Raw genomic sequence first — 20598 nt, forward strand, 5'->3', positions numbered from 1 at the left:
ACGGCATCCTTAAAAAAATAAATAAATAAAATAAAATAAAAAATGAAAAAAAGGAAAGAAAAGATCGTAGCAACACTACAAGACAGACTGCTTACAAATATAGGTCTGCAGAAACCTCAAAATCCCAAGATTTTTTGGTTGTCAAAGACAATGTGGAAATCCAAAGAATGTGGGATTGTCAATTTAGAGGTTGTGAGGGGACAAGAAACTCACTGGGTTGTGTATATTAAAATAAAGTGGAATACCATCTACTACTTTGATTAATTTGGCATTCTGAGATCACTAGAAGAATTGTGTTGTTACTCCCCCAACAAGAACCAGGTGTTCTACAATTTTTGACACTACCAAGACTTCAATTCATAACTCTTTGGTCACACATGTTTAATGTTTCTCCTGACAGTTGCATAAGAACATGCAGTATGCACTACACATCAGATGAGGTTTGACTGTGATGTCACACCTCTTAACTTTAAATTAATGTTTGTCTACATTTAAAGCAACCCCTTTCCTCAAACAGATCTAGGGGAGTGGAGTATCACACCAATTGGCTTGGGAACTTACAATAGTAAAAGCTAATGTCACTGAGGCAAAGAATACACTGTGTCCAGGAATCAGGAAAACTGTGGCAACACCTCCTGTCTCCTACGAGATGACAATTTAAATGTATATATAAAACAATTTGTAAAAGGGCTTGAGCTATCTGTCAATGTTAATATGTTTAAAAAAGAAATAAAAACAGCAGAAGAGACAGTGGACTTCAGGCATAAAGGTTCAGTAGGATCACTACTAGTTTTGCTAGTGGTCAAGTGCTGGAGCATAATACTGATAAAATTTATGAGTTGAATCAGCTAGTGGATATACTGCCAGTCAATACAGTTCATGCTGAGTGTAATATCATAACAAATTTATACCTTAATGACATTTTAATCCATACTATATGTGGATTTTTTTCTCCTACAAAGGGTACAGATTATAAAATACAGTGGTTCCCAATAATCCAGTATACCTCACAGTCATTGTTTGAACATTAGACCATCTCGAGCTGAATATTATCGAACAGAATGTCAATCTAGTCACATTTTGCAGTGAGGATATTATAGTATGTCTCCATTTGATATAGTATTATGGTTATGAAGTATAAATACAGCACACACAACCATCAGAAGACCTATCTGCAGCAGAAGCAAAATGTGATAACACACAAGAATTATGAGTTTCTTAGATCCATAGGACAGAAACCTCGCACTGACGTCATTCGATGTAATGCCTCCAGTTCAATATGATGGGCATGTTGACACAGGAATATTTTTCCCACAAACAACAAGATAAGAATTCTCATTCAACAACAAGATGGTTTAACAATACCATGCAAGAGCTTCCTATATTTGGAAGGGGTGTTTACATCTAAGAAGACTCCATGCAGCAACAGTAACAATGCACTTACATGTACTGCATTCACCTTTCTGTTTCAAGAAATAAGATACAAACTTAATGGCACTGAAATTCACCACACCAGAAATGTTGGAATCTCATCAACTCTTAAAACATACATCTCTGCATCAGCATCGCATCTGAATGCCTTACAAAACATTGGATGGTTCATAGATAGGTTGACAGGTGGCTCCTTTAGTGTGTGTATCCCATTCAGAATGTTAGTGTGTTATTATGAATGCTAAACAGTAGCTGATTCTAGGTTAAAGTACCGCTGATAATAACTCATGCATTCTAGGGGATGGGAAAGAAGAGCTCAAAATTGTGCTGAATGAACTGATGTGAAAGTACTGCATGTATCTCTACCAGAGGAAAAAATCTGAAACTTATATGTTCGCGGAATTACAGAACTCAGCTACAGTTAGTTACTTTATGTTCATGGAAGTGGTTTGATATACAGTCCTTCCACAATCATCTCACCAAGCATGGACAATTAAGACACCTGCTCAGCTAGAAATACTCACTTTATTATTCTGGTGCTCCAAACAGGCAGATTCCACACTCCTAGATTTTCGGAAAGTGTTGGGATGGTGCCCCACTGCAGACTGTTGCCAAAGGTCCAAGCATATGGTTTAGGTTCCCCGATATGTGAGTGGCTTGAAGACTTTAAGTAATAGAACCTAGTACACAGTCCTCAAAGGCGAGTGTTCATCAGAGACAAGGGTATTGGTAGGAGTGCCCCAGGGAAGTGCGTCAGGACTGATTTTATTCTCTATACACTTAAAATACCTAACAGATAGGGTGAGCAGCAATTTACGGCTCTTTGCTGGTGATGCTGTGGTGTATGGAAGGTGTCGCATTGAGTAACCATACGACTACACAAGATGACCGAGCCAAAATTTATCATTGGTGTGTTGAATGTTAGCATGCTCTGAATGCAGGAAAATGTAAGTTAATGCAAATGAGCACAAAAAACAACCCTGTAATGTTCGAATACAGCATTAGTAAAGTGCAGCTTGACACAGCCACTTCAATGAAATATCTACTAATAATACTGAAAAGCAATATGCAATGGAAGAAGCCTTTCATGTTGATAGCAGGGAAGGTGGATGCTCGACTTCATTTTATTGAGAGAATTTTGGGGAGGTGTAGCTTATCCATAAAGGAGACGTACAGAAAGTTAGTGAGACCCATTCTTGAGAGCTACTCGAGCATTCGGGATCCTCACCAGGTCGGATTAAATGAAGACATTGAAGCAATTCAGAAGAATGTTGCTACATTTGTTACCAGTTGGTTCGATCAGCATTCAAGTATTACTGAGATGCTTCGGAACTAAAAATGGGAATCTCTGAAGGGAAGATGATGCTATTTCTGCAAGACGCTATTGCACAAATTTAGAGAACCAGCGTTTGAGTCTGCCTGCCGAATGATTCGACTGTCGTAAAGATAAATTTTGCATATGGGCCATGAAGATTGAGAAATTAGGGCTCATATGGAGGTTCTTCGACAGTTGTTTTTCCCTTCTATTTGCAAGTGAAATCAGAAAGAAAATGAGTAATAGTGGTACAGGTACCCTCTGCCATGCACTGTATGGTGGTTTGCGGACTATGCATGTAGATGTAGAAGGGGAGTCTGAAAAAGGATTCAAGCTTGTTTGACAACTGTGAATTAACCAATGCTTGAGTTTACCTTAACTCCCAGTTTCTTCCATACAATAACTTACAGCTGGGACAAAAAAGTATATGGACAGTTGTACCTATCTTAGTATGAGATTGATGATGGTGCTGGATGCACACACAGCCCACCAAAGTTCAAGGATGTATCACTCATAGTGCTGATAGATTGTTCAATACAATGTGAGGTAGTGAAGATTGGAGCTATGGATGTACATAATGAATTCAAATCATTGTAAAACTTCCCTGCAGACATAGCAACATACGCACTATTCTTACATGGCTGCCTCAAAAACCACTCGTCACTAGCATGAATTATATAATGTGTATTATAAATGTAGAGATCTTACACAACATGTCATGTATTGATGCCTCAAAGTGTGACCATCATTGCAGACACAAAAGGGTTTTACAACTTGGCGGAGTTGTGTTTAAAGATGATTGATTCATCACACTCTCTGACACCAGACAAGTTTTAACGAAGTATTTCACAATTGTTGCTTCACCCAAACAATTTTGCTGAGTATAGTGCACTAAAACTTGAAAAACAGCAGTGTGGTTGAAATGATTTTACCATGCAAAATGCTGGGATGATGATGGGTTAATGTATGAAGATAAGGTTTCATCGCTCTGAACTTCTGATCATAGAGACAGCATAGTTTACAACAAAGGCCATGAGAAGATGTGCTGGTTTCAAGAAATTTATAAAAGTGCATCTGTTCAAAATCTTTAAACACAAGGATGTCCTACTCTCAAGCAGCCAAAATATATATATGGAAAAGATGACTTATGAACGCTTCAGACAAAGTACAACTACTATTGAAATGATTTACCTATATATAATATTTTTAAACTTCGTATTTATTTACTCGCTTCCTATTTTTCAACTTCTCAGTTACTGGTTTTAGGTAAATATGAGGGGCAGTCAAACAAAAAATGAACACCCACCACAATGGGACCATGGAACAATTCTGTTCAAAAGTAATCAACAAATCACTCGGTGGAAGATTCTGCTTGTGTGGAAGATGTTGCAGTGTTTCCCAACCAAATTACTGAAGCATAGCCTTTGTCCAATTGGTAGCGTGGGGTCAGGCATTATCGTGCAATTAGGTGATTCCATCCAACAGCATCCCAATAACCTGAGGGCAAACAGCGAGGCCAACAATAGAAACATTCCACTCGCCCCCCAAAGAAATTCAAAGCTGCTCACCCAAGTTCCGGTAAGGTCATGATGATCTTCTTTGACTACATAGGACCTCTGTTTCTTGAGTTCCTTGACTGTGGATCCGCAAACAATGCACAGCAGTATGAAGAAACTTTGTGGAATCAGCAAAACACCTTAAAGTCAAAATACCCAGCAATGCAGTTGGATGGAATCATCCTGTGCATGATAACACCTACCTCATTTCCAATTTGACAAAGGCTACACTTGAGCAATTTGGTTGAGAAACACTGCAACAGTGTACAGTCTGGATCTTTCACCATGTGATTTTTACATCTTTGGAAACCTGAAGAAAGACATGTGAACATCAGTTTCAGTCGGACAAGGAGCTGCAAGAGTGAGTGTGGTTAAGGAACTGTCAGGGGCTGACCACATTCTATGAAACAGGAATTGATCATCTTGTTCACAGTGTGATAAATGTCTTAATGCATGTGGTAAATACTTTTCAATACAACCATTTCATGGTCTCAATGTGGTGGGTGTTCGGTTTCCATTTGACTTCCTCTTGTATTTAACATATGCTGTTTGTGTTCCTCATGAAGAGTAGGAGACTGTCTATACAAACCACCAGTGGTTGATGGTTACTTACATCCAGGAGCCCTTGTGAGCCTCTCTGTACATGGTAAAATGCAAATCATCCAATATATGAATATATGAATATCATCCAATATATGTACACACAGCATCCACATCTCTCGCAGACACAGTGCAGTGCTGCCTTGGCTGATAAATGGAAGAGCCATTTGACTCATCTGTTCTCAGGTTGTGCCAGTAGGCCGATGCAGTTACAGTGCCGCTGTCTCGGCAGTTTTCTCAGACTGTGCTGCTGCAATTAGTGCAACTCATGTTCCACAGCTGTAGGCGCACTCATTTCATGACAATTGGAGAAAAATGGACGATATCACTGTCTTTCTTTCCACATGGTCGTGGGATTGTGTGACAGCTCCCAGTCAGATCACAATCGCAGGATAATGTGGGACATCTTTTTTTGTCGTGGGATTGTGTAAAAGCTCTTGGTCACACCAGGATCAGGTAATTCCATGGAAATACACTGTTGGAAGCAGCAATTTACTTGGCAATTTCTCACAATAGGAATCTACTTGCAACCAGATGCACACGCATTCTGACCATTGCCTACATATAATCAGCACTGAATAGCTCCTACCCATTTCAGTCTGATCAGCACTGGTCATGAAATGATTTTCACATGATTAGATTGATGGAGCAAGTAAGCGTGACCACTTCAAGAATGATGAGAATCCCCCATCACCCATTCTCAATGATACATTTTGTTGTTGTTGTGGTCTTCAGGCTGAAGACTGGTTTGATGCAGCTCTCCATGCTATGAGGAGTACCCAAAGAAACTGGAATTATTTTTTAAATGCTATATATTTTCAATTTGTTTACAAAACAACCTTATCCCCTTCAAAATACTCTCCATTACAACTAATTCATTTGTCCCACTGGTGCATTTTTTGCAGTCATCTTTAGGAATGGCTGACAGATCTTGCCTCGTTTTTTTTTTTTTCAATTTTGTCAAATCAGTATCTTTTCATGCCCCTTTTCATGCATGTAAATAAGAAAAAGTCACACAAAGCCAGGTTAGGTGAATAAGGGTTGTGGGGTAGTGGAGCCATGCCATTTTTAGCCAAAAACTGTCCAACAGAGATGGCTGTGTGTGCAGGTGCGTTGTCATAGTGGAAGAACCAGTCTCTTGTTTGCCCACATTGTCCATTAAAATTCACTGAACCAAGCTCCAAGATAACACACTAATCTCTGACAGTTGATCAATTGTCTGTCAAGGGTCTGTGAGCACAAGCTCTTGAATTTTTTCAATATTTTCGTCGACTCAGGCAGTTGAAAGATGTCCAGAATGAGGTTTGTCATCAACTGACATGTCGCTGTTTTTAAATCGAGCAAATCACTCGAACACTTGAGTTTTTCCCACAGTGTCATCTTGGTAAGCTGTTTCCAAGATTAAAAGTTTCAGCAACATTTTTATCGAGCAGAAAACAAAATTTCACAGCTTCACGTTGTTCACTTAAACTTACCATCACAAAAAATGAAACAACAAAAAACAGCACTAGAAAAAACAGTCACTGCAGATGAACAGAACAAGCCAGGTCGACAACACAGGCAGCACTGAACTGTCAATGAGTTGTGCTATACATGCCTAGCAGCAGGAATGCATACTACACAAGCTCCGCCCACGGCAATGTTATTCTGGTGTTCTTTGGGTACCCCCACCATACTGTACCCTGTGCAAACCTCTTCATCTCTGAATAACTACTGCAACTTATATCCTTCCGAATCTGCTTACTGGATTCATCTGCTGATCTCCCTCTTAAGATTTTTACCACTCGCACTTCCCTCCAGCACTGAACTGATGATCCCTTAATGTCTCAGAATGTGTCTATTGACTGGTCCTTTTTCTTCCCAATTCTATTCAGTACCTCCTCAATCTTCAGAATTCTTCAGTAGCACCACATTTCAAAAGCTTCTATTCTCCTCTTGTCTAAATCATTTACTGCCAAAGTTTTCCATAGTTGGCTACATTCTATACAACTACATTCAGAAAAAGATTTCCTAACACATAAATCTATTTAAAAATTATAGAGCACAGCAATCAGCCGTCCTTTTTTTTTCCAGTTTTATTTAGCAAATCCATATTTCGGCTAGTGCCTAGCCATTATCAATACATTGTTTTCTGGTTTCAATGCATGTCAGTTCACTGTTGTTTAGACGTCAGTCACAGTTCTTTCAATACAGCGGTATTCAATATTTGGATACAGTATTATTCAAAGAACAGTTCTTTGAATACTACTGTATTCAAATATTGAGTACTGCTGTATTCAAAGAACTGTGACTGACGCCCGAACAACAGGGAACTGACATGCACTGAAACCAGGAAATAATGCACTGATAATGGCTAGGCACTACCCGAAATCTGGATCTGCCAAATAAAACCTGCAAAAAAACTAGATGGCTGATTGCTGTGCTCTATAACTTATAAAATCAGATCACAGTCACTGAGTGCAACCACGTTTCTAATGGAAGGTAACCTGACTTAAATCTATATTCAGTGTTAACAAACACTTTCCTTTCCATTGGCAGTCTACATTTTACATCCTCCATACTTCGGTGATACTCAGTTGTTTTGCTACCTAAATAGCAAAGCTCATCTACTAATTTAAGTGCCTCTTTTCCTAATGTAATTCCTTCAGCATCGCCTGATTTAATTCGCCTACATTCCAGTATCCTTGTGTTGCTTTTGTTTATGTTCATCTTACATACTCCTTTCAAGACATTGTCCGTTCTGTTCAACTGCTCTTTCAAGTCCTTTGCTGTCTCTGACAGAATTACAATGTCATTGGCAAACCTCAAGGTTTTTATTTCTTCTTTGAATTTTAATTCCTACTCCAAATTTTTCTTTGGTTTCCTTTACTGCTTGTTCAATGTACAGATTGAATAACATCAGGGATAGGCTATAATCTTGTCTCGCTCCATTCTCAACCACTGCTTCCCTTTCATGTCCCTTGACTCTTATAACTGCCATCTGCAAATAGCCTTTTGCGTCCTGTATTTTACCGCTGGTACCTTCAGAATTTGAAAGAGAGTATTCTGGTCAACACCATCAAAAGCTTCCTCTAAGTCTACAAATGCTATAAACAAAGGTTTGCCTTCCCCTAACCCATCTTCTAAGGTAAGTTGTAGGGTTAGTTTTGCCTCAAACGTTCATACATTTCTCCAGAATCCAAACCATTCTTCTATAAAGAACTCATGGTAGTATTTTGCATTATATGTTGAGTTAATCGCAGCTGAACACTGAACCGTTCTGCCCCAGTCTGCAATCATCAGGCAACATAATGAGAAAGTTATTGCTAAATGTTCTTCAAGTGAGAGACTTTCATTTTGTCTGCATCAAGTAAAATGCCTCCTCATCTGAGCCTGCCTGGCTATTGTACTGGCCTAGCAGAAGCACGGCTGGAGTGTCAATGTCTGTGTCATCATCTCAACCCCTGCACAGCAGTAGTACACCCATAGCCTAACTTGTTGATGATTGCCAGATAAAATACGCAGCAGCATCAGACTAGTCTATGGTTGCTGGTGCTTTAAGAGACAGTTGAAAACGCTCATGACATTTGTGTGGAAATGATTCTTCTTATCTTGTTGTAATAAAGTTAACTAGTATGTTATGTATTATAGCATCCACTTAGTCTCCTTCTGGAGCTAAGCAAAGAACAGACTATTTGTACTGGTGACTGTATTTTCATCCAGTACAACAGCAAACATCTTAGTTTTTGTTCTATTGAGTCAGCTATGGATGGTGAACAGAGTTTCTATGACTGCTTAACAAATATGAAGTACCACCTCATCTCCAATACTGCTCTCAGATGACAATTTTTTTTTTTTTTTTTGGTAAAACTTGTGTGTTTGTGTGTAATTTCGCACAATACTTATAGACTGTTGTGAAGTGTGTGTTTCAGTGTTACTTGACAGCCTGGAGTTGCTGAACACCAGTGCCAGTTCAATTGTCATGCAGCCACTGACATCTACGTCACCTCGTACGGACCTGTCTGGCTATTGCCCCAGCCTAAGTGGGCGGACTGTTGACATCTACATTGTCATCATATCGTTCCCAGTGTAGCACAAGCAGTCCCACAGCCCGGCTTGTTAATGAATGGCAGGTAAAACACACAGCAACATTAGACAGTGTTTGCATGTGCATTCAGGGATAGGATCTTGATAACACCAATGCATGGTACTGAGTGGGCATTAATGATGATGCAGAGAAAAAAATCTGCATCTACATTTACATAGATACTCTACAAGCTACCACACAGTGCATGGTGGAAAGTACCCTGTACTACTACTAATCATTTCATTTCCCATTCCAATCGCAAACAGAGTGAGGGAAAAATGACTGTCTACATGCCTTCGTATGAGCCCTAACTTCTCATATCTTATCTTCATGGTCCTTACGCACAATGTATGTTGGCGGCAGTAGAATCATTTAGCAGCTAGCTTTAAATGCTAGTTCTCTAAATTCTCTCAGTAGTGTTTCTTGAAAAGAATGCCGTCTTCCCTTCAGCAATTCCCATTTGAGTTCCAGAGGCATCTCCGTAACACTTACATGTTGTTTGAACCTATGGATAACAAATCCAGCAGCCCACCTCTGAAATGCTTTGATGTGTTCCTCTGTTTTGACCAGGTGTGGGTCCACTCAAGCAGTACTCAAGAATACATTGCAACAGCATCATATATGCGGTCTCCTTTACTGGTGAGCCATTCTTTCCTAAATTTCTCCCAATAAACTGAAGTCAACCATTCACCTTCCCTACCACAGACCACTGTTATCCCATTTCATATCAATTTGCAGTGTTACGCTCAGGTATTTAAAAAACTTGACCGGATCAAGCTGGACACTAGTAACATTGTATCTGAACGTTACAGGCTTGTTCTTCCTACTCATCTGTGTTAACTTACATTTTTCCACATATAGAGTTAGTGCCACTCATCACACCAACTGAAAATTTTGTCCAAATAGTCTTGTACCTTCCTACAGTCACTCAACTTCGACACATGACCGTACACAAAGCATCAGCAAACAGCTGCACATTGCTGCCCACCCTGTCTGCCAAATCATTTATGTATATAGAGAACAACAGCTGTCCTATTACAGTTCTTGGGGCACTCCTGATGATACCCTTGTCCCTGATAAACATTCACCGTTGAGGACAACATATTGGTTTCTATTACTTAAGAAGTCTTCAAGCCACTCACACATCTGTGAAATTATCCCATATGCTCATACCTTTGTTAACAGCCTGCAATGGGGCACTGTGTCAAATGCTTTTTGGAAATCTAGGAATATGGAATCAGCCTGTTGCCGTTCATCCATAGTTTGCAGCATATTACGTAAGAAAAGGGAAAGCTGAGTTTCACACGAGAGATGCTTTCTAAAACCACGCTGATTCATGGACATAAGCTCCTCAGTCTCAAGAAAGTTTAATGTATTTGAACTGAGACTGTGTTCAAGGATTCTGCAGCAAAATGAAGTTAGGAATATTGGTCTGTAATTTTGCGGGTCTGTTCTTTTACCCTTCTTATATACTGGATCACCTGTGCTTTTTTCTAGGTGCTTGGGACTTTGTGCTGGGCGAGAGATTCACAATAAATGGTAAGGGTAGGTAAGGGGCCAATGCTGTATAGTACTTTTTGTAAAATCAAATTGGGATTCCGTTCAGACCTGGTGATTTCTTTGCTTTCAAATCTTTCAGTTGTTTCTCTACACCAGGGATGTATACTATGTCGTCCAATGGTCAAATGATAGGATGTTTGCACGATTCTCCTGTGTGAATGATTTCTTGAGTGTGAAATTGAAATCTTCAGTTTTTGTTTTGCTGTCTTCAACTGCCACACCAGACTGGTCAATAAGGGACCGAATGGAAGCTTTAGACCTACTTAGTGATTTCATGTAAGACCAGAATTTTCTCAGGTTCTCTTCCAGATATTTTGCTAAGGTGTGATGGTGGTAGTTGTATTCTTTGCGCATGCATCTTTACACAGATGCACAATTCTCTACTAATCTTCACTTGTTTTCATTTGTGTGTCCCGTTTTGAACTGAGAGTGCAACAGCTTCTGCTTCCTCAGAATCCTCCGAATTTCTTTATTAAACTATGGTGGATGTTTTCCATCATTTATCTACTGCTCAAGACAGTTTTCAGAAAACATGTTCAAAAGTATTTGGCATACTCTCTATCTGTACCCCCGCATTAAGTCAATAGACATCCCAGCCTATGCTTGGCAGGCTAAAGTCATTTCCACTAGTATTGCATAATCAGGGTATTTATGTAATATTCACCATAGACTTTCTTGAATGAGTCTAGAACTGTCACAGCAGAATTTGGTGGCCTGTAAAAACATCCAACAATTAACATGGTTTCACCTGTTATACGTGACCAGATAACTTCACTGTCACAATCAACTTTGACCTCAACAGAGACAATATTTTTGTCAACTGCAATGAACACTCCCCCTCCTATGGCCTCTAATCTATCTTTCCAATATAAGTTCCATGACTCGCTAAATATCTCAGAGCTTTCCACTTCAGGTTCCAGCCAGCTCTCAGTCCCAAGAATAATTTGAGTATGACAACTTTCCTAAAGTGCAATAAATTTGGGAACTTCATTACACATATGTAAAACATTCTCAGTTTTCTTGCCACGTCGGTTCGGAATAAAATCTCAAGCTTTCAACGATAGCCTCCTGCGTCGTCAGGAGCAACTGACTGTCTTCACTGCTGCTGTGGTGGCCCTATATAGCCTGTGGAGGGCTTGTGATTGGTCAGCGATTATATACTGCTGTTGCAGACAGTGTTGATGTCTGTACTGGTGGTGCCACCACTTCTGTGGGAACGTAAATCCTGCAACGAATGTCTCTGCTGCTTCTCTGCATCGAGTGCTCATTTCTGTGCACCGCTCAGATAGTATCTGCTATCACGGTTAAAGTTCTTCTCACTCATTCTTATTTCAACAGCTCCCTTAATAACAGAATCCCAGTATGTGGAGGCATGGGACAAAATTTTTGTTTCATCAAACAGTATTTTATGTTTGTTCGTGAGGCTATGCTCCGCAATTGCCGATTTCTCCAGTTCTCTATTTTTAATATGTCATTGGTGTTCTGCACAGCAATCAGAATTGGTACGAATTGTCAGACCTATATAATTGCTTACACACTCACAGCGAATATTATAATTTCCTGGGACTCTGAGGCCGGGACTATCCTTAACAGAGCACATCATCTCCTTAATTTTCTTAGTAGGACGAAAAATCGGTCTTATACCCCGTCCACCCAGGGCTCTTCCTATTTTGGTGGATATAGCACCACAAAAAGGAAGAACCACAATTGTTGTTTCATCCTGTGAGTGTGCAGCATTTTCACAGAGCACAGCCTCACAAACAAACAAAAAATACTGTTTCGTCCCATGCCTCCACATACTGGAATTTTTTACTAAGGAGGTTGTTGAAATAAGAATGAGCAAGAAGAACTTTAACCATGACAGTGGATGCTATCTGAGTGGTGCATGGAAATGAACACTCAATGCAGAGAAGCAGCAGAGACATCTCTTGCAGGGTTTACGTTCCCACCGAAGTGGTGGCGTCACCAGCACAGTCATTGATAATGTCAGCAATAGCAGTAGATAATTACTGACCAATCACAAGCCAACCAATCAGAAGCTGTCCAAGGGCTATAGAAGGCCACCACAGCAGCAGTGAAGACAGTCAGTTGCTCCTGACGATGACAATGGAGGCTATCGTCGAAAGCTTAAGATTTTATCCCGAACTGACGTGGCAAGAACATTGAGAATATTTTACATATCAGTGCCGTTGCGAAATACTTCGTTTTCATTACGAATAATTTGACATTCCACTGACAAAATTATGACAGTCAAAGTGTCTTTATTCTGAGTGCCACTTGACTTGCCTTACTGCATATTGACTGGTGAGTGTTCATCAGAGCACCTCAAATTACCGCCTAGCCTAAGAAAAAAAGTCTTGGGGAAGGATAGTGTGATACTGTGGAGCGAATCAATTGCACAGTGATATGGAACTATTACTGAAAGTGTGACATTGAGGCATTTTTCTGATATGATCAGAAGAGGTTCTAGAAAGGCACTCAGTCATGTTCTCCACCTCGTTGAGTACTCGCATGTTTGTAATACAGTTAATGGGGACGTCCAGTTACGTCTCTCTTACGAAAGATAGTGCCACTAAAGAGGCATGTATTAATGTTCAGAGTACCAAAAGGGAGGATAATTATTGCTTTGCATCATTGTTTCTGGCTTGCAATAGAAATTACAAAACTATGCATATCTTACAGATACATAAGAAAAAACTAACGTCTGCAGACATTATAACTTCAGAGGCATCTTATTCCCTGTCACAATCACAGAGTTGCCAAAATTTGAGAGGCAAAATCCTAATTGTTTGGTTCATGTTTGTGTTCGCATGTAGATGAAAAAAAGCAAGCAAGCTATGAGATGATAAAGGGGTTGGGCACCTCTACTTTTCCAAAGTAACCAGTCAGCATGCTAAGTATGTAGATTTACTGCTATTCTCCAAAGGTGAGAAGCATCACTACGTCTGGATCAAGAACATGTCCTTCCTACTTTCCTCCAGAGTGAGTAAAAATAGTGGGGCAAGGCATTTTTTCTGCAGATGCCTCAACATTTTTACTAGGTGTGAGCATTTAGAAAGACTGATCGATTGCTCGAGCCAGGAACTAGCACGCGTGGAAATGCCCACAGAGGATAAAAAGTTCTTAAAAGTTTAAAAACGCCTACCACCAGGAATGCTGTCCCTCTGTTGCATACGCTGACTCTGAGTACTTACTAGTTCCTGTGGCGCATTGTGAAGGTGATTCCAACACTTCTCGCATGACTTTCACAGAACGACACATACTGTATGCAGCAGTGTGTCAAACTGTATGCTCATATGACCCCAATCTCAACAAATTTGAATCATACATTGGGGATAATCCTCCGAGATGATTGCTCTCTCAGCTTGAAAAACTGGCACAGCATGTGATGTTCTTTATAGGACAAACATTATTCAAATGACCAACTCGCAGGAGGATGATGCCTTACACAAACAAGCAGTTAAATGTCATATAAATGGGCTGCCTCAGATATGAAAGTGGAAACTTCACATAGAGGTCATTGTCATCTAACAGGGAAGTCCATCAATGCAGCTCACAATGCATGCAACTTAAAAACGAATTGCCATGACGCATACCCATCTTCTTCCATAATTTGAGCGATTACACTCACTTTCTTGTTGAGCATTCGGATGATTTCAAGCTGAAGAATAATAAAGTCATTATCATATATAACGATGCAGAAAAATACATTTTATTCTCCAAGTAAATCATGCCAAGAATAAAGCTCAATTTCCTGAATTCCTTACAATTCCTTCTTGCAACTCTTCAGAAACTTCTTGCGACAAAGTATGGAGAAGATATACATATCATCACACCAACATATCCAAACAATGCAAAGTTTCAGCTTATAATGAAGGAGGAGGTCTTGCCATACAAATACAAGGATACGATAGTGAGTCTCCATGAAACTATGTTACCCGATATAACTGCATTCACCAGCAAAGTCACAGGCACTGCCTTAATAGTTGCAGAATATACGCACACAGTGAATGTTTGAGAGTAGTTCAACATTTCTAATTTAGATAGGTATGCTAAATTGTACATGGAGACAGATGTGGGTTTGCTCACAGACATTTTTGAGAAATTTCCGAGTGTGGGCCCAGGCACATACACTCTGGATCATGCCTTCTATTACACCGGGCCAGCATTCCAATGGCTGTCCAGTGATTTGTCGGGCTGAAGGATAAGATCCAAGATGTCGCTGCTGATGCTGGTAGGCTATATGTCCTACAGGTAGACCTGGAATATCCCACCAATTTGCATGATGAGCACAGTCACTTGCCACTGTGTCCACAGCACCTAATCCAATGAAATGGCTTCATCATCAAGCTGATGACAAAGTCGGGGAATAAGGAGAGACACGTTCTACATTATAGAAACCTCCAGCAGTTTGTCAGGTTGGGGATGTGATTCTTAGAATCACCTGTGGCATCTCCTTCGACAAGCGTCCCTGGTTGAAGGGTTACATTGATGTTAATATCGAAAAGAGGGCTCTCATGACGTGATTTTGAAAAAAAATTGTTATACATTAATGAATAATTCACTTTTTGGCAAAACCATGGACAATGTTAGAAACTATCATGAAATTCAACCTGTTTACCACTGGAGCAGGTGTTATGTTGCAAGAGATTACACAGCCAATCCAAATTGTAAGCAGGCCACAATCTTCAGTGAAGTACTACTGTGATGTTTAAAGCTTTCCCGGCATACTGATTGTTCCATAAAAACACGGGAGAACTGCCGGATATCAATAATGTCCTGCCACGATATTTCAACGCAGAGTCTTCTGGCCATCTTCAGGTGAGTACCACTGTAGTAGTACTGGCAAGTAGACACTGAGCTCCGCTATTTAAAGCCATACTGAGGTGACATTCTGCATGCACTGCTCAGCGTACGCGTTCATAATGGCTCCGTGCGCTACGCCTCGCGCCCTCCATTGTGAAAGCTTGGCATATCGATATCGGGTCGATTTTCATCTTTATGCACATAACTACGTCAACTATGAAGTTTCTCTGTAACAGGATTCCAAGCAGAGTTTAGCTGATAACCGCTATCTCGACTGATGAGAGTCTTGTTGTCAGACAATCTTATTTCCACAGATTCATTGATAATTGAGCTCCAAAAGTTAGATGTATGGGCCAAAATTTTTGTGTCGTCATAATTCATGGAATGGTCTGTGGAAATACAATGTTCGGTGATTGTGGACTTGGTGGGTTGGAGAAGAGGGAGTATTTTGGTGATACGCTGACTTTTATAGTGTGGCCTCATGGTCTGGACCGTCTCCAAGAATTTTTACGTCACATGAACTCCATACATGAAAACATAAAGTTTACCATGGAGATAGAGACAGATGGTTGTCTGCCATTTTTAGACGTCTAGGTGCGATGGAAGAGGGATGGCACACTTGGTCACTTGGTGTACAGAAAGCCCACTCATACAGACCTTTATCTACAAGCTGCTAGTTGCCACCATCCAGCACAAACAATGAGCGTTCTCAAAACCTCGATCCACCGTGCCCATACCATATCTGATGCCGACAGCCTTCAAGCGGAAGTGGAACACCTGCAAAAAGTATTTCTGAAGAATGGCTTTTCAACTAGGCAAGTGAACAGACTGATGAAGACCTACAAACGATGGAACAAGGAAGAGGAAGAGGCGTTCAGGTCGACAGCTTATCTACCATTTATTGGGAATATTTCTTCACAGATAGGCAGAATATTGAGAAAGTATCAAGTGAGAGTCACCTTTCGCCCTCCTTCCAAAATTTCATCACTGGTGGGATCCGTTAAAGACGACCTGGGCCTGCATAAATCAGGTATTTACAAAATCCCGTGTGAATGCGGCAAATCATATATAGGGCAAACAACACAAACGCATTGTGGAACACCAACGGCATACTCGCCTTCTCCAACCCACCAAGTCCGCAATCACCAAACATTGTATTTCCACAGACCATTCCATGAACTACAATGACGCAAAAATTTTGGCCCATACATCAAACTTTCAGAGCTCAATTATCAATGAATCTGTGGAAATAAGATTGTCTGACAACAAGATTCTCATCAATCGAGATAGCGGTTATCAGCTAAACTCTGCTTGGAATCCTGTTACAGAGAAACTTCGTAGTCGACGTAGTTATCTGCATAAAGATGAAAATTGACCTGATATCGATATGCCAAGCTTTCACCGTGGATGGCGCGAGGCATAGCGCACGGAGTTGTTATGAACTCGCATGCTGAGCAGCGCATGCGCAATGTCACCTTAGTATGGCTTTAAATAGCGGAGCTCAGCACATACTCGCCAGTACTACTACAGTGGTACTCACCTGAAAATGGCCAGAAGACTCTGCACTGAAATATCGTGGCAGGACATTACTGATATCCGGCAGTTCTCCCGTGTTTTTATGGAACAAGTAGTAGTGGCTGTGAAAATGACTAAGATTGCAGTGGAGTTCATGAGGCCTCTCTTTATCATCTGTTTGTTCTAGGTCCCTCCAAACTCCAAATGTACCAATTCCACTAAGGGCTTCCAAAACCAAACTTCACGAAACACAACTCGCCCTTTTTTCAGATGATATCTCACAAACCATGGATGAAGGGTATCAGACGGATGCCATATTCCTTGACTTCCGGAAAGCGTTTGACTTGGTGCCCCACTGCAGACTCCTAACTAAGGTACGAGCAAATGGGATTGGTTCTCAAATATGTGAGTGGCTCGAAGACTTCGTAAGTAATAGAACTCAGTACATTGTCCTCAATGGTGAGTATTCATCGGAGGTGAGGGCATCATCTGGAATGCCCAGGGAAGTGTGGTAGGTCCACTGTTGTTTTCTATCTACATAAGTGATCTTTTTGGATAGGTTGGATAGCAATGTGCGGCTGTTTGCTGATGATGCTGTGGTGTACGGGAAGGTGTCCTCGTTGAGTGACTGTAGGAGGATACAAGATGACTTGGACAGGATTTGTGATTGGTGTAAAGAATAGCAGCTAACTCTAAATATAAATAAATGTAAATTAATGCAGATGAATAGGAAAAAGAATCCCGTAATGCTTGAATACTCCATTAGTAGTGTAGCGCTTGACACAGTCATGTTGATTAAATATTTGGGCGTAACAGTGCAGAGCGATATGAAGTGGGAGAAGCATGTAATGGCAGTTGTGGGGAAGGTGGATAGTTGTCTTCGGTTCATTGATAGAATTTTGGGAAGATGTGTTTCATCTGTAAAGGAGACTGCTTATAAAACACTAATACGACCTATTCTTGAGTCTGCTCGAGCATTTGGGATCCCTATCAGGTCGGATTGAGGGAGGACATAGAAGCAACTCAGAGGCGGACTGCTAGATTTGTTACTGGTAGGTTTGATCACCATGCGAGTGTTACAGATATGCTTCAGGAACTCGGGTGGGAGTCTCTGGAGGAAAGGAGGCGATCTTTTCGTGAATCGCTACTGAGGAAATTTAGAGAACCAGCATTTGAGACTGACTGCAGTACAATTTTACTGCCGCCAACTTATATTTTGTGGAAAGACCACAAAGATAAGATAAGAGAGATTAGGGCTCGTACAGAGGCATATAGGCAGTCATTTTTCCCTCGTTCTGTTTCGGAGTGGAACAGGGAGAGAAGATGCTAGTTGTGGTACGAGGTGCCCTCTGCCACGCAGTGTATGGTGGATTGCGGAGTATGTATGTAGATGTAGATGTAGACTTTATATAATTTCATCTACTGGGTGAATGACTGCAATCCATATAAAGTAAGTAGGTACAATACTGAGGAATTTGACATGTCTGGATAAGCAGCTGATGATCCTTTCAAAATAACACCTCAGAACAATGTTATCAGCTTGATGATCAAAGATCAAAGACACATGAATACTGTGTAGATCCAGGTGCCACCCTGGGACAGGCTAATGGTATGAACTGTGTGGCCTCACAGGCTACTATAAGATGTGTCTGCTTGTTGCTGGTGTGTCTCTGCTTATGGTGAAGCAAGTTGTCTTTCAGTCATGGAGTCATGAAACACATATTGCACTGCGACTGAAAGTTGGTCTGTCACACTGTGATGATAAAAGATTCATTTGTGCTGATGGGATCAGCACCCTGCTAGTCTCACACTATTCTCTTGAGTGATTTTGTGTGTGTGTAATAGATAAGTGAAGTATTTGTCATTGTGTGTGTGTGTGTGTGTGTGTGTGTGTGTGTGGGTGAGTGGTTCTTCACTTACAGGGGCTAGTCCCTATACAGTGTATAGTCCATATTAGTTGATCCTCCTCTCTTAGTATAATGTTTCATGTATAGTGTGTGACGCTGTAAGCATTGTATATAAAAAAAATCCACTATAGTGATCAGTTGACGCAATGTAAATATTGTATGAAAAAATCATATTTCTCTCTTAGTATGATATCCCTGCAATCTCTTTCTAGAAAAAAATGTATTGTTACTGAAAATAAACCATGAGTTACTTTGCTATATCTGTGTTATTATTTGATACTTTTGCCATTAAAATTACTGTAGGGTGGTAGCAAAGATGACCAATTGTTTTTATAGAACATCTTTTTTATTCACACACACTCACACACACACACACACACACACACACACACACTTAACCACTCAGTTTTATAGTAATGTTCAAATAATTCTTTCCTGTGTGTCCAGTCCTGAATTCAGCCTGAATCATATTCAGGACTATAGGTGCAAATACACACATGGATAATCCTTCAGTAAATCCAGCCTCCACAGATTTTATTGTACAGGTTCAACAATAACACACTTTGGTAAATGGGGCTTCAAACATTGATGCATTGCTCCACTTGCTCTATATTTACACTGTTGTTGTGCAAATACTCAACAAATTCATAATATGTCCCTCTTACACAAGGGTGTCAATGGCACAATCTATCTGCTGCAATTGATAATGCAAAATACAGGTCTTCAAGTAGAACATACATGAATATTTCAGATATATACTCATGTCCCACGTGGTTAATTCTAGCATTGCCTATCCATATGTATCTACTACAGACCCTTTACAACCTAACATGTAAGTGTCAAGGTGATACACGTCCACCATCTTTCTCTCTATACATTCCATCATACTGCGTAGATAGCCCCATTTATACCATGAAAACTGCACTTCAGCACAAACACATACTTTTTTCTGTTAGTTATATGTTCTGTGGATCATTTTGCAGGTAGACTGTAAGGATGTGGAATGAGTCATTTTACATTCACATTGCGAATTAATTTGTACATGTGGTTACATTGTGAATATTTCTAACTGTTTTTCTTTTATATACAAAAAGAAAAACAGATGTGAGTTACTAATTCCTACCCACTACCTTTCACACATTACAGTAATGGGATGGAAGGAGTTGTCATAGAGAAAATTTCTCAGTTTGTTACCAAATTTTACTTTGCTGCCTGTCAGTCATTTTATATCACTGGGTAAGTGATCAAAAATTTTTGTTGCAGTGTTGTGCACCAATTTTTGTGCTAAAGACAACCTCAATATGGAGTAATGAATGTCACTTTTTCTTCTGGTATTGTAATTATGTACTTAATTGTTCATTTTGAACTGTAGTGGATTATTTACAACAAACTTCACGAGGGAATAAGTGTACTGTGAGGCAGTACTCAGAATGCCCAACTCTTTAAACAGACATCTACAAGATGATCGTGGGTTAGCACCACACTTATTCTTACAGCACATAATTGTGCAATGAAGACTTTCTTTCTTAAAGGTGAGTTACCCCAGAACATTATGTCATATGACACTATTGAATGCAAACGCACAAAATACGTCAACTTACTGATTTGTCTCTCCCCACGATTTGCAATTATTCTAAGTGCAAATGTGGCTCAACTAAGTTCTTTTAGGAGTTCCAAAATGTGTCTTTCTGAACTTAAAATCTCATCAATATGGATCCCTAAGAATTCTGAAGTTTCCACCCTATTTACTATTTCCTCGCCATTTATTACACTTATCACTAGTGTAATCCTCTAGATGTACAGAACCGAATATGTCATGTCTTTTTAAAATTGAGGGTGAGA

The 20598-nt window shown here is 40.1% G+C and overlaps 1 protein-coding gene across 1 annotated transcript in view; it reads right to left on the reverse strand.

The window, feature by feature from the left end:
• LOC126456541 (uncharacterized) overlaps positions 1-20598 on the reverse strand; it is a 185935-nt gene that overhangs the window by 95417 nt on the left and 69920 nt on the right. The gene's annotated exons all lie outside the window — the stretch shown is intronic.

The sequence above is a fragment of the Schistocerca serialis genome, chromosome 2 (genome assembly GCF_023864345.2).
Source record: "Schistocerca serialis cubense isolate TAMUIC-IGC-003099 chromosome 2, iqSchSeri2.2, whole genome shotgun sequence".
Classification (NCBI taxonomy): Eukaryota; Metazoa; Arthropoda; class Insecta; order Orthoptera; family Acrididae; genus Schistocerca; species Schistocerca serialis.